Source organism: Pongo abelii, chromosome 15, assembly GCF_028885655.2.
Source record: "Pongo abelii isolate AG06213 chromosome 15, NHGRI_mPonAbe1-v2.0_pri, whole genome shotgun sequence".
Classification (NCBI taxonomy): Eukaryota; Metazoa; Chordata; class Mammalia; order Primates; family Hominidae; genus Pongo; species Pongo abelii.
In genome coordinates, this window is record NC_072000.2 from 99,542,865 (window position 1) to 99,556,836 (window position 13,972).

General features: G+C 37.4%; 1 protein-coding gene across 7 annotated transcripts in view; it reads right to left on the reverse strand.

Moving 5' to 3' along the window:
* Window positions 1-13,972, reverse strand: part of DICER1 (dicer 1, ribonuclease III) — a 71,767-nt gene that overhangs the window by 54,014 nt on the left and 3,781 nt on the right. For 4 of the 7 annotated variants that reach the window (XM_024231631.3, XM_024231630.3, XM_009249456.4 and 1 more), the window contains exons 2-3: window positions 1,633-1,689; window positions 606-706 (exon numbers count right to left, since the gene is read on the reverse strand). The exons of 2 other annotated variants lie outside the window; for them this stretch is intronic. The gene's annotated coding sequence lies outside the window, so the exon portion shown is untranslated. Of the gene's footprint in view, window positions 1-605; window positions 707-1,632; window positions 1,690-6,505; window positions 9,484-13,972 lie in introns of those variants that run through there. One more of the 7 variants, XM_054530474.2, reaches the window with a different exon arrangement.

Below are 13,972 nucleotides of genomic sequence, written 5' to 3' on the forward strand. Positions count from 1 at the left end.
ATCCCTGCTGGCAGGTAAAGGTTCTAGTTTCACAGATAAACTGGCTACCATTAACTGCTTTTGCAAAGCCAAAATAACTCCACATGACTGTTTTTCAACTACAGATTTTAAATTTCTGGTCAAACAACTTACCCTCATGAAACTAGTGAGGTTGTTTCATAGTTTCCACATATTATGCACTTAGAAATACAGTCATGCACCCAATAACGATGTTTTAGAGACTGACCCCGTATAAGACTATGGTCTCACAAGATTATGATACTGTATTTTTACTGTACCTTTTCTATGCTTAGGTATATTTAGATATACAAATACCACTGTGTTACAACGGCCTACAGTATTCAATATAGTAACATGGTGTACAGATGAGTAGCCTAGGAACAAAAGCTCATACCATATAGCCTAGGTGTATAATAGGCTATACCACGTAGGTTTATGTTAATTAAGTACACTCTATGATGTTCACACAATGACAAAATCGCCTAACAGTGCATTTCTCAGAAGATATCCAGTCATTAAGCAATGCATGACTGTAATTTAGCAAAAGACAAGAAAGACAAGAATAAACTCTCTTCCTCTTTCCACATGATGAATCACAGATTTACCGTTTTAATGTTTGAGATCTCTGTGTTGCTGTTGTCTGAACTGCATTTTGACATTGTGATAGCAGTTTATTGGAAAATCACAGCATGCCCAAGCTTCTGCTCTAAAAATAAATGCAAAAATAGCCAAGTTTAAGATTCCTGTAAACTGAACAGAAACACATCTACAAGAGAGCCCTATTGATATGAAGAGTTGAATAAAAGGCCATTATTTTGAATTAAATTTTAAACAAAAGGCATTTAGATTATTTTAGGATACCAAGGCTTACCCTAAAACAAAGAACAAGAGAATAAGCTACAATAGCATGCCTAATTCCCAGAGATCTGGGAGAAATAAAAAGCTAGAGCAAAGTTCAAAAAAAGATTTCAAAGCTAATATAAGGAAATCAAAGTAAATAAAGTCTAAAGATGGTACTTTATAGAAAAATGAAAAAAATAGCTGTTATTTCCTAAATTCACATATACGAAAGAAATAAAGAAGGTCACCAGAAGAGGTACTTGGCTGAGAAATCCAAATAACCCAGTAGTAACTCTTTAACACAGGTATGAAATCCATCAGCAATTCCAATTTCCCAAAATGAAATTAAAAACACAAAAGAACAGTTACATCTACACTATACATTTTTACAGAATTAATTTATAAATAAAATAATTCAAGAACACTGTTAACAATGTTAATGTCGGGCATAAATTTAAATTTGGGGTGGCTCTCTAAAAGAGATTATAAATCAAAAACTAAGAAAGCATAAAATGCAGATATAAAAAGTTTAATTTGATCAACAAATACTGATTTTGTTAGATCTGACATCAGACTTGGTTTGCGCTCAGGTCTGAGCCTTCTGCAATGCCTCCACTACCATAAGCTCAGGAAAAACAAATTGGCAGTGGCCTCTTTTTACTACTTCCAGTCCTTTAAAAGACATTCTCATGGAGGTTAAAGTTCTCATTTCATACACAAATTTGTTTTGCTAAGAAGTCAACAAAGCAGACTGGGGCAACCTTATCACTACTTTGGCATATACATATTTACCTCAAAATGCTGATTCTAAGTTCTTTCAGAGTTTCCAAGTCTGTATTAATTCATACCCTAGGTAAAAGCAATCAGAGAGAAATTTTAGAAGAGACAACTCATTTTTTAAAACGAACTTTAAGAAATGTTCTACTTTTTAAGATCCCTCATAAAATTCTTTATCTATTGGGCAACAAGACAATGCATGTCTAAAAGAACTGCCCTTTAAAATTGGGATGTTATGTTCTAATACAGCCAGGAAAAACAACTTGTTAGTACAATCCAATTAGATAGAAGGGAGAACTCTTGGCATTAAATTACCTTTTCCTTCAGTAAAACTTGGCTTTAAAAATACTTAAACACTATGATAAATCAGTATCATGCTGTATATGAGCATATCTTACTATCTCCCAATATGTCAGTGCTTGTGTTTTCATTTTTCTTTTTGTTTTTTATTTTTATTTTTCTATTTTGTAGAGCTGGGGCCACCCCATGTTTCCCAGGCTGGTCTCGAACTCCTGGGCTCAAGTGATCCTCCCACCTTGGCCTCCCAAAGTGCTGTAGTCCCAAAAGATTACCCAAATACCACTGTGTTACAACTGCCTACAGTACTCAGTACAGTAACATGCTGTATTGAATACTGCAGATTACAGGCGTGAGCCACTGCAACCAGCCAAGTTTGTGTTTTCTAAGGCTACCTCAGACTTCATTTAATGTTTAATTTCATTCTATACCGCCACCTAGTAGGATGCAAAGACCACGCACACCAACATGTCCTGCTGTGTCACCCTCTAGAGATGATTTCCAATTCAGACTCACCTCATTCCTAGAAATGCCATAATCAAATTACTAAGTTGATAATCCTTTAAAATTCAATGTAACTCAACTATTACAAAATTATTGCTAAGTTATCCACGTTATTTCCATTGATAATTCCATACATACATCAGAAAGGGAATATGTCAAGTATAATAGCAATTTATTTTATACTGGTAATTCAAAGCTAATAGGTCATTTTCTCATTTTAATTGATCACTGTGAAGTAAAGTACAAACCTGCAAAATCCTGTTTCATAGGCCCCTTTAAGATAACTCTGAAACAGGCATGCCACATATCAGACAGTCAAGTTTTAGTACAAACTAGCAAACTTAATCCACGTTAGCAACTAAATGCAGTAATAAGGCTGTATCCTTTCACAGGCTAGTAACAAGAAAGAGCTAACCATTCAGATCTGAAGCCTAAAGGCACCTAGAACTTTCTGCTGTGAATTTTCAAAATTGGTGACAGAATAATTTCAACTCATCCATGTTATTATGCATCACAGATTCTGACATTATTAACTTTGCAAATATTACCGTCCAGATTTCATTCCTACTCTCACAAAGCCCAAAATGCATGACTTCTATAAAGTTCCAGGATAAACAAAAGGAAAAAAAACACAATATGACATTAAAACACTATAAGCAATACTCATGGTAAGCTAACAGAAAACTAAAAAATGTATGAAGCACTTTAAGTTCCTAGTAACAAAAGTGCTATGTGAGATACAAGGCATTATTTTAACTGCAACCACGCCTACATCACTTAGGACAGCCATGGTATAGATACAAAATACTGACTGCTGACATAAGGACAAATACAAATTAAAAATAAGAGGCATAGTTCTCCCTGCTGAAAATAAAAGGGAAGAGGTCCCTTTCCCCTTTTCTTTTCCAGAATTTATTTCTCCCTCCCTTTCAATGTATATAAATTTAAGTCTCTAGTCTTATAACTTGGCTATGTTTCCTAAGGACCTGAAAGCCATCTCTGAAATGGGAAATAACACTCAATCTCCTGGTTTCCTAGGAGGAGATGGGCCTAATTTGTCACCTGACTCCAAAGTGTAAAACCTACCTCTAGTCATAAAAATGTGAAAAAAATTAGCAATTTTATCTTGAAAATATGGATGTAATGGATTGTAACCATTTAGTTACATAAAACAGTAAGATTTCTTTCAGTCTTTGCCATCCCTTTAGTGACTGCCTGTGATGGGTACAGCAGTCTGATTTAATGTTCATTCAATAATAACATTGTTTTCTTTCTTTTCTACCTTTGTGGAGCAATTTTCTGGGTTGGGAGATTTTGGTTTTAATTGTATTTCCCTAACATTAGCTTTTTTATTTTTTAATATAGCCCAAATCTCAAACAGTATTCATACCAAATAATAAAATTCCATTTCTTAGAACTTAAATACTGCAGAAGCCCTAAAATATGCTGCCCAACTACACGGAGGAATTTTTAAAAATGAAAATGAAAGTGGGCAAACAGCCACACTGAAAATGAATCCACACATAGAATCCAAGTTGTTTGAAAACAACTCCTACCTACTTCCCTTTTCTAAGTTGTAGAGCAGAAAGAGACTCAGATGTTTTTAGCTAACTTAATAAGCAAATTGATGCTCTTGCCTCTTAATACTAATATACACATTTATATTTATACATATATATACATATAAACATGTATTTAATGGACATATTCGCCTCAAAACACTGATTCTGAGTTTTCAATGACATCTGTACACTGTCACTCCCTTCTCATGTATACCCGCCTATGCAGAAGGCACTGAGTAAGGTAACTGGGGATACAGGAAGCAGCCTCTTTTTTTTTTTCCTTTGTACCTATCTTTCTTTTAAAAAATTATCTTAATGCCAGCAAGCAGTTCAGTGTCAGAATACCAAGGTTTAAATCCAGACTCCACTACCTCGCTAACATTGTTTCCTTGCCTGTAAAACAGAAACACCTAACTATTATGAGGATTACACAAGATCTTAAACTTAGTAGAGAGAAAACAAAATGCTTGGAACATACAAAATCCATACCATACAAAATACCTCTACCTAAAACCATTTTTTTAAGCATAATTCTTAAACTCTTAAAATTTTATGAAACCCTTAAAGAAAACCTAAAATGTTTCATTAACCCTAAGATTCGGCATAGAAAATGCATTCTCATATAATGCATAGAAGATTTTATACAGAATTTATAGCCAGATTAACCTGAAAAACCACAAACTCCTGAATGGGGATCAGGAGATGCTACCCCCAACCATGCCACTTTAGTATATTGATTATTTTGAGCTGAAAGCAATTAAGAATCAACAGATTCAGGAAAAGTTCTATGCCTTCCCTTTTTCTACTTAAGAGTAAAGCATAAACTCCCCCTTCTTCTACACCAGGAAGAAAACAAGAACAATCCTTATTACAGCACAGAGAGATGGCACCAAGATGAATCTGCATAAACAAACCTTAATAAATAACCCTTTTCCAATGGTTTCCTCCGTACACCGTCTAATCACCTTCCCACAGTTTATCAACCCTAGAAATCCAAACTTCCCCTCCTTTGTCCTTTCACAATTTATCACTCTTTGTTAAGATGGTATATGAGTCTCTAAATCTAAGTGTTTCTTTGGGATTTTACATCTTTTCTTTGATGCCCCTGTGCGTGCAAAAATATTAACATCAATACGAGCTGTAGACCTCTTCTCCTGTTAATGTCTTTTGTTAGTTTAATTCACAGATCCCAGCAATAGAGCCTAAGTGGGTGGAGGAAAAGTTTTCCTCCCCTACATTCCAAACAAGCTAGCCATTATGCATTTACATTAAGATGAAAATCAACGCAATTAAATCACAAAATATGGTACCTAACGTAAAGTAAACAGTTTTGTATTCGCTAGTTCTCTTGAAAAACAAACAAAAAATACTGTGTACTGCTTACTGGCTGGACAGACATCACTGAAAACATTATTTCACTGAACTGTTTCTTAGGCAATAAAATGTTTCACAGAGAAACAAGAAATAGTAACAATCATGGATATTTTGAAAATATAAAAAAGAAATCAAAAGAAAATATCCAACATATCCACAGTATATAAAACAAGTATTTCAAGGATTTATCAACTATTATTTAGTGAATATCGACTATGAAAAGATTAAGGTCAAACCAAGGATTAAGAGACTAAAGAGAAAAAAAAATAGTAATTTCAAGAATTTAAACACTGGTATCTTTATATATTTAAATACAAAACACAGAGAACTATTTATATTTTTACTTTCAATTGTCATTTGTCTTTTTAAAAAGTTTTTTTTTTTTTTAGTTTACCCTAACACTATGGGTATGAACTTTACATTTCTGTCATTCTTAATTAAAATTCGCTGCACATTAACCTAGTCATTACCACACACACACAAAAAAACCTCATATAGAAATGCTCCCTTCGTCATTACCATTTATAAGAGCAAAGAAACACTCCCTGCCACCAATTTACATGTCTAACAATGATTGAGGAAATGGTTTGGTAAACCCTGGTTCATTTTACATGGTGAAGTTCAATTCAGCCATTTAAAATGGTAAGTTTATAATGAACAAAAATGCTTATGTTGAGAGCAGCAGCAGGCAGACAAATGCCTAGACAGACAGGGGTAGGTCCCCGGTGAACCTCCACCTTCAAATCAAAGACAGTTTAAAGCCTGAAGGTCGAGATACCCACTAATTTTTGTTTGTTTTTCAAGAGAACTACAAGTCCCAGATAAATCCAGGGACCGGATTGAGAACCTGTCTTCCCATTTGGCACACTTTCCTCTGACTGATCCTTACCCTTCACCTATCTTACATATACCTACGCTTCCCTAATTGGTTTCTTACACTGTCATGCCCACCTTTGAGTGGTGCATTTAACTTTTTTTGCATACTCACAAACCAATCAGCACACATTCCCCTATTCTGAGCCTGTAAAAGCCCAGGACCCAGCCACACTGGGGGAAAAACCACACAACTTCGGGTGGGGAACCACCCCCGCATCCCCTTTCTGCTGAGAACTGTTTCATTGCTCAATAAAATTTACGTCTGCCTTCCTCACCCTTCAGTTGTCAGCACATCCTCATTCTTCTTGGATGCAGAACAAGAACTCGGGAACCGCCGAACGCGGGTACGAGCTGTAACACAGGTAGGCTGGGGCATGACTGGCCCAGCCCCTAGCTGAGCCAGAGCACAAGCCAGGTGTGGCCCAGGCAGGCCAAGTGGGAGGGTAGCGTAGCCAAGCAAGGCCTGGACGGGGGGGTCACCAGCCAAAGGTCCCCGGCTGGTAAAGTGACTGAGAAAAAACCTGTGTCAATGGCTTTAAATGAAAAAGCAGAACACTTTTATTTACAGTAAGACTATAATTATGTCTTAGTTAAAAACTAAAGGAAAGGAAAAAGGGAGGGAGTGAGGAAGGCTAAGAAAGAAAAGTGAGGAAGCATAAGAAGGAAAAGGAAGAGAGGAAGGAGGTGAAAGCAAGTTAGTTTACCCAAAAATTAATGATTAATTACTTGGATGAGAAATTTATTTTTCCTTTAAACTTTTCAGCATTTTAAATTTCCTACAATTTGAACACACGGAATTGGGAATTGGAAAACAAACTTTCAAACTGTGGATGATTTGTGTGACCATAAGCTAGAGACATACCATTCTGTTTTAGGTATTGAAAACATCCTCCCAGCCATGTGCAGTGGTTCACACCCATAATCCCAGCACTTTGGGAGGCCAAGGTGGGCAGATCACGTTGAGCCCAGGAATTCTGAGACCAGCCTGGGAAACATGGCAAAACCCCATCTCTACTAAAAATATAAAAATTAGCCAGGTGTGGTGGTGTGTGCCTGTAGTCCCAACTCCTCAGGAGGCTGAGGCGGAAGAATCACCTGAGCCCAGGGGGCTGCAGTGAACCATGATCACACCACTGCACTCCAGAGTAAGACCCTGTCTCTAGAATGAATGAATGAATGAGTAAAAACCTCCCCCGTTAAGGCACAAAATGTGGTAACATTTACCTGAATATCTGAGTGGGAAAAAACACAAACTGTTTTTCCTTTGTTCTCACACAACACATAAAAGTCCTGTGACCAAATGTGTGGGGTTTCTCCCCAACAACAAGCAAGCCATCAATTCTGCAGCAGACACCAGCTCGGTGTCTTCTGTTAATGACTGAATTCCAACATTATCTACCTGGAGATAGCATCAGATCCCACAGGTTGAGGGCTCCAGTCCTCAAGACTTCCCCCACCCTTCCGTGTCAATTGCAAACCTCAGGTTATTTTTTGCCAGTGCTCCTGACCAATCAGTTAACTGGGGTTCCCACAACACCCTCCTAGGATTTAACTTGCTAGACCAGCTCACAGTCCTTGGGGAAAAACTTACTTATGTTTACCAGTTTATTATAAAGGATATTACAGGCTGGGTGCAGTGGCACACGCCTGTAATCCTAGCACTTTGGAAAGCCAAGATGGGAGGATCGCTTGAGGCCAGGAGTTCGAGACCGGCCTGGTCAATACAGCAAGAATCCATCTCAATAAAAATAAGTAAATTAATTAGGTAAAGGATATTACAAAGATCCAGATGAAGACATGCACAGGGTTAGGTATGGGGAAGGGGTATAGAGCTTCCAAGCCCTCCCAGAGCAAACTGCCCTCCAGGAACCTCCATGTGTTCAACTATCCAGAAGCTCTCCAAACTCTGTCCTTCAGGGTTTTTATGAAGACTCATTACCTGGGCGTGATTAACCTTCAGCCCCTCTTCCCTCCCCAGAGGTTGGAGGGTGGGTCTGAGTCCAAACCTCTAATCATGCCTTAGTCTTCCCAGTAACCAGCCCCCATTTTGAAGCTACCAGTCAATCATTAACATACAAAAACACATCATTTTGGAGATTGTAAGGATTTCAAGCCTTGTATGCCTAAGAATAAGGTAGAGGACAGATCAAATATATATTTTACAGTATCATAATATCTACAATTTAAACCACAAATTCATCAGTCTTCTTTTCATGCATTACTCTATCTGAACCAAATAAATTTCTGGGTTTCTCTAAATCTCTAACATAAATATATTATGTTTAGATTTCAACAGAATCATGCCTAAAATTAGATTGGTCCAAAATTGAAGTGGAACACAGGTCAAATACCATCTTAACAAATTCCACCCATCAAAGATCTCCATATAAGAAGTGTCTCCAGGCTGCAAGCCAAAGGTCCGCTTACTTCTTGGAGTACTTCTCGGAAAGATGACATTTCAACACATCAAAACAGCACAGATACCCACCCCTCCCCTTCAAGTTACCTATAATGACATGGCTATTTACAGACACCATCACAGCACATTACAGCCTTGAACTCCTGGGCTCAAGTGATCCTGCCATCTCAGCCTCCTGAGTAGCTGAGACTACAGGCACGTACTTTACTCTTAACGCTGTACAACGAGTGCTAGAATTTTATTCAATTCATGACTATCCTCTACCTTTACACCAAGAAAGGGCATCCATTGGGAAAAAGGAGCCACAATTTTCTCTATGTCAAGCTGTTTTAAGATATATAACGTGAATACTTAAATACTAAATGGAGGTCAATCCAGAGACAAAATGAACATAAGAGACTACTGAGTTAAGAGGGATGCTTATTGAGAGAGGAAAGCAAACATATTAAAAGGTCCAGGCAAGAGTGTGACGCACTACATCATCATAGCTTCTGTGCAACATCTCATGTTATCTGCCTTTCCTGTAATACCAAAACAAGTGTGTACCAACAGAGTTAGCCACCTCTCACGAACCCCACCCCACAACTTTCCCTAAAAAACCTCTATCACTTTAGTCCCCTTCCCTCTCATTTAGCATACGTGGGCTATCTTACAACACCCAAATCATCACGGGCTTCATTATATTACTGCCCCATATATTAGCTGTTATTGCCATCTCCCTCAAGAGTATTAAGATCTTTGAAAGATAATCTCATACTATACTCACATTCATATTACATAGTTTATGATTTGTTTTTCATCTTATTGTAATTTTGTAATGACTAGGTAGTTTGGAATGTAGGAAAGTAAATATCCATGAATAATTTTTTATTAATTAATTCGAAGTTGAGAATAAGCTATATTGATCTAACCTTAACAACTATTGAATTAAAGCAGCTTTTTATAGGTCAAATATAAAACTCAAATTAGACACTTTCTATATTTAAAAGACTTTAAACAACCCAAATTATTTTAACAAGCTTAATATCCTCGATCTTGGCACCCAAGCCCAAAAGAATAATTCGAGGCTAACTAGAAACTGTCAAAGCTAGAGAGGTATCAGTTAGCGCAATGATAATTTTGGTAAAATCTAACTATACCCATCCTAGTTTTCTCAGGTAACTTCCAACCACTACAAAATTCTCTTCCATATTAATGCAAACTAATCTGACTCTAACCTTGAAGATGTTTCAGAAACAATTTTAAAGTTCTTAAAGTTACAGGTGCAACTGGAAAAACCCAAAAACTCAAGACATTATTTCTCAACTTTAGTTTCTCATTTTACAAACTGTATTTTGTAGGCCAGGCACGGTGGCTCATGCCTGCAATCCCAGAACTTTGGGAGGCCAAGACAGGTGAATCACTTGAGGTCAGGAGTTCGAGACCAGCCTGGCCAACATGGTGAAACCCCATCTCTACTTAAAAAATACAAAAATTAGCTCAGTGTAGTGGCTTGCACCTGTAGTCCCAGCTACTCAGGAGGCTGACACAGGAGAATCACTCGAACCCAGGAGCCAGAGGTTGCAGTAAGCTAAGATCACGCCACTGCACTCTAGCCTGAGAGACAGAGCAAGACTCAGCATTAACAACAACAAAAAAGAAATCGTATTTTGTTAGGTTTAAAATTCAGGTGAAACCCTACTGAATGTCAACTAATAAACGTAGAAGGAATGACAGAAAAGTCACCATTTTTAACCATCACATTAGTAATTGAAGCAAGGATCATTAATGGATGCTAAAACCATTGGGTGAAGGTTACTAAAGAATATTTACATAGCCTGAAAGCTTTTCTGCAGATTACCTACTAATTACAAATGAAAACTGGTATTTTTATTCAGTGGAAAAACCTGATAGATACCCCTTTAATCCAAGTGACAAAGCTAAGATCACCAATATTGGGACAAACTGACAACACCTACCTCATGTAGTTTTCCTACTTAAAGTACAAAACTTGAATCTATTTTTGCCGGGGGAAAGAGGGGAACAGAGTCTCGCTCTGTTGCCCAGACTGGAGTGCAGTGGCACAATCATAGCTCACTGCTACCTCAAACTCTTAGGTTCTAGAGACCCTCCTGCCTTGGCCTCCTAAAGTGCTGAGATTACAGCAGTGAGCCACTGTGCCCAGCCGAAACCTGAATCTAATCATAAGGAAACATAAAACCTAACCTGAGGTTTATTTTACAAAACACTTGGCTTTATACACGGAATTGAAGTATGGTTTCAAGGATGATGTGTTAATTCATGCATAGCAGATGAAGAATGTGTTATTTAGGGAAAGTTAAGAGACATTTAAGGCACTGCTACATTTGGTATCACTACTACAGAGACCAACTAAGATAGCTGAACCAGTATAGATAATCCTCCTCGAAAACTTGTCTGTAAAATATTGTTCTCAAGCCCTCTTTTCCTTCATCCTCCATTATATTACTAGACCATACATTTCAATATTGATAATTTTGGGGCTCACAATATAATCACATTAAGACTACTGCATGTTAAAATTTTCTCTAATACACATATTTAAAAGAAAAATATTACATAAATTTTATCAAATGCTAGTTATGTATTATGAGAGCTTAAGAAACTCCTTTTTATTCTCAAAACCTCAAGGCAAACACCACTGACAGTTTATAGACAAGGAAGCTGAGACTCAAGAGATGTTGCCATATGCCCAGTGCTCATCGGCTATAAAGTCGAAGAATCGGGATTTGAACCCTAGTCTCTCTGACACCAAACACTTGCTCTTACGCATCCCTACAAAGCCATGATAAAACATTAATATTTAACTCTGCAAAGTGGGAAGAGCTTAAAATACCACGAATCAGAGCAACTGACAGTGATGGCTGGGCAGCAGGATGCATAAGAGGCGGACAGGCTGTGAGTTCATCATGTTAATCTCACCTCCCAGGATGTTACCAAAAGAGGAAAGGCAGAAATCCTGCAATCTCGAAATATCTCAGAGGACTAAATACAACTAAATACGACTACTACCTTTCTTTTTCCCTTCAAACAGGGTCATTTATCTAACTTCTTAATCAAAGAACCTTCCTACATCATGTCAAAGATCAGTTTTTAAACTAAGAGTCTTCTCTCATTATTCAAGTTATCTAAGTACAACTGGATTGTTTTCTTAAAATTCTGAACTGGTTAACAGACCTCATTTTCTAATCCTCAAGAATCGTTCAAATGTGTTGTTAAAACCCCTGCTTTATGGCATACATTGATCTGTCAAAGAAAGAACAAGCACAACAGAGTTAGTCTGTGCCAACAAGGAGAAAGTCCGCAATACAGTTAAACTCCAATTTTGACGGAGATTTTCTCCCATGATTCTTAACGCTTCCCTCAGTCTGCAATGTTTCTGTGCACATAATCATACGTACCTCACAAAGCAAAAAGGACCAAGTAGCATGATTTGTCCAAAAGCAGAATAGTAATAATCTTTTTAAAAGCCTTAATATGCAAGCAATATTCTTCCCCACAAAACTGTGTTAGCTTCTAAATACTTCAAAAAGTATTATAAGTTAACTTATTCACTCAACAAATCTGAGCGTCTCCTATATGCCAAGCACCATGTCTGGTAATGAACATGCATGAAGAATCTAATCCTTACTATTCTATAAACCTTAACACAGCCAAGAACATGTAATGCTGTTATAAGCCTAAAAAAAAAAAAAGAAAAACTCTAAGGCCAAACTTAAGCCTGTCATGTCTTACTTCTAGTAACAGTCTTACTGACATCCTCAGACAATGTTTTGTGGCATCTTCTTAGCCACTTATTTAAAATGCATACTGAGGTAACTGCATGTTAAAGGAGTACCAACAATTCACTGACAATTTTAGATGAGAAAGCCATTTTGTACTCAGAATTATTTTAACCAAGGCTTTATTACATAACTGAAACTGTCAATTTCACCAGCTACATCTCAAAAATAATGTTTTTCTTTCTGTATTAATTCATCAAGTATACACCACGATACAACCAGTCTTACTTTTTAGACCAACACACCTTCCTAAAGACTGGGTGAGAGGGCTGGGCACAGTGGCTCACACCTGTAATCCCAGCACTCTGGGAGGCCGAGATGGGAGGATCACGAGGTCAGGAGATCGAGACCATCCTGGCTAAACACGGTGAAACCTCATCTCTACTAAAAATACAAAAAATTAGCAGGGTGTGGTGGCAGGCACCGGTAGTCCCAGCTACTCAGGAGGCTGAGGCAGGAGAATGGCATGAACCCAGGAGGCGGAGCTTACAGTGAGCTGAGATCGCACCACTGCACTCCAGCCTGGGCGACGTAGTGAGACTCCGTCTCAAAAAAAAAAAAAAAAAAAAAAAAGAAAAAGACTGGCTGAGAATTCCTATTTGGAAAATCCTCACTGTCTATGTTGTCCAGAGAGCTTATTCCTGAATGGATTGTAATTCAGCATCTGTCAACAGCCTGAACGAGACAACTGATATTCGAGGGACACCACCCAAAAGAAATTAATGAATCAAACCACTGGAACAGTGAACACCTGTATTACTAAAGCTTTTCTATTATGCCTGAGGCTTTTATCCAGTTTCTATAAAATGGCATGTGAAAAAATGTTTCTCTATCGTTTGTAAAATGTAAAACATTTTCTCCATATATTGCTAATGTTATTTAATGTAATAATCCAAAAGACTGATTATTCTTCATACAAGAGAAAAATCTGCTTCTAATTGGTATGCTTCCTTTCATTAATCAACGTGAGTTACATGCAGCACTCACCTTTCCTTGCCCCAATCATTCATCTAATTCTCTGCCTCCACATTCTATACTACCAACCTTTACCATTTTCATAGTACTCTAATACTTACCTATTATAAGACCATTTCAAATCCTTTCTCAAAATAGACATCATAAACTATTAAATAAATGTACTAATACTAGAGTCTCAGCAGAAATTTGGAAGAACTGAAAACTAGCCATCAAAAAATCAAAAGTTCCAAGCCCCACAGGCTAAGGAGGTGGAATACCAAGAAAATAATGCTGCCTCAGAAGACTACAGTCATTTGGCAAGTCGTAAATTGCAAAGAAACCTGTGAATAAGAGCGAGTATAATACATACATTGGGCTTTCAGGATGAACTAAGCTCTTGAATGTCCAAAAAGCACAGCAAAAGGTAAACAAAATAAGTCACTTGGCTCCAACTTTCTCTTTATACAAATTAAACAAACACCTCACCAATATCTTCCTCTGGCATTCAATAAAGCACATCACTCCATGTTTGATCAGTTTTTTGAATACCTGCCAGACACCACGGT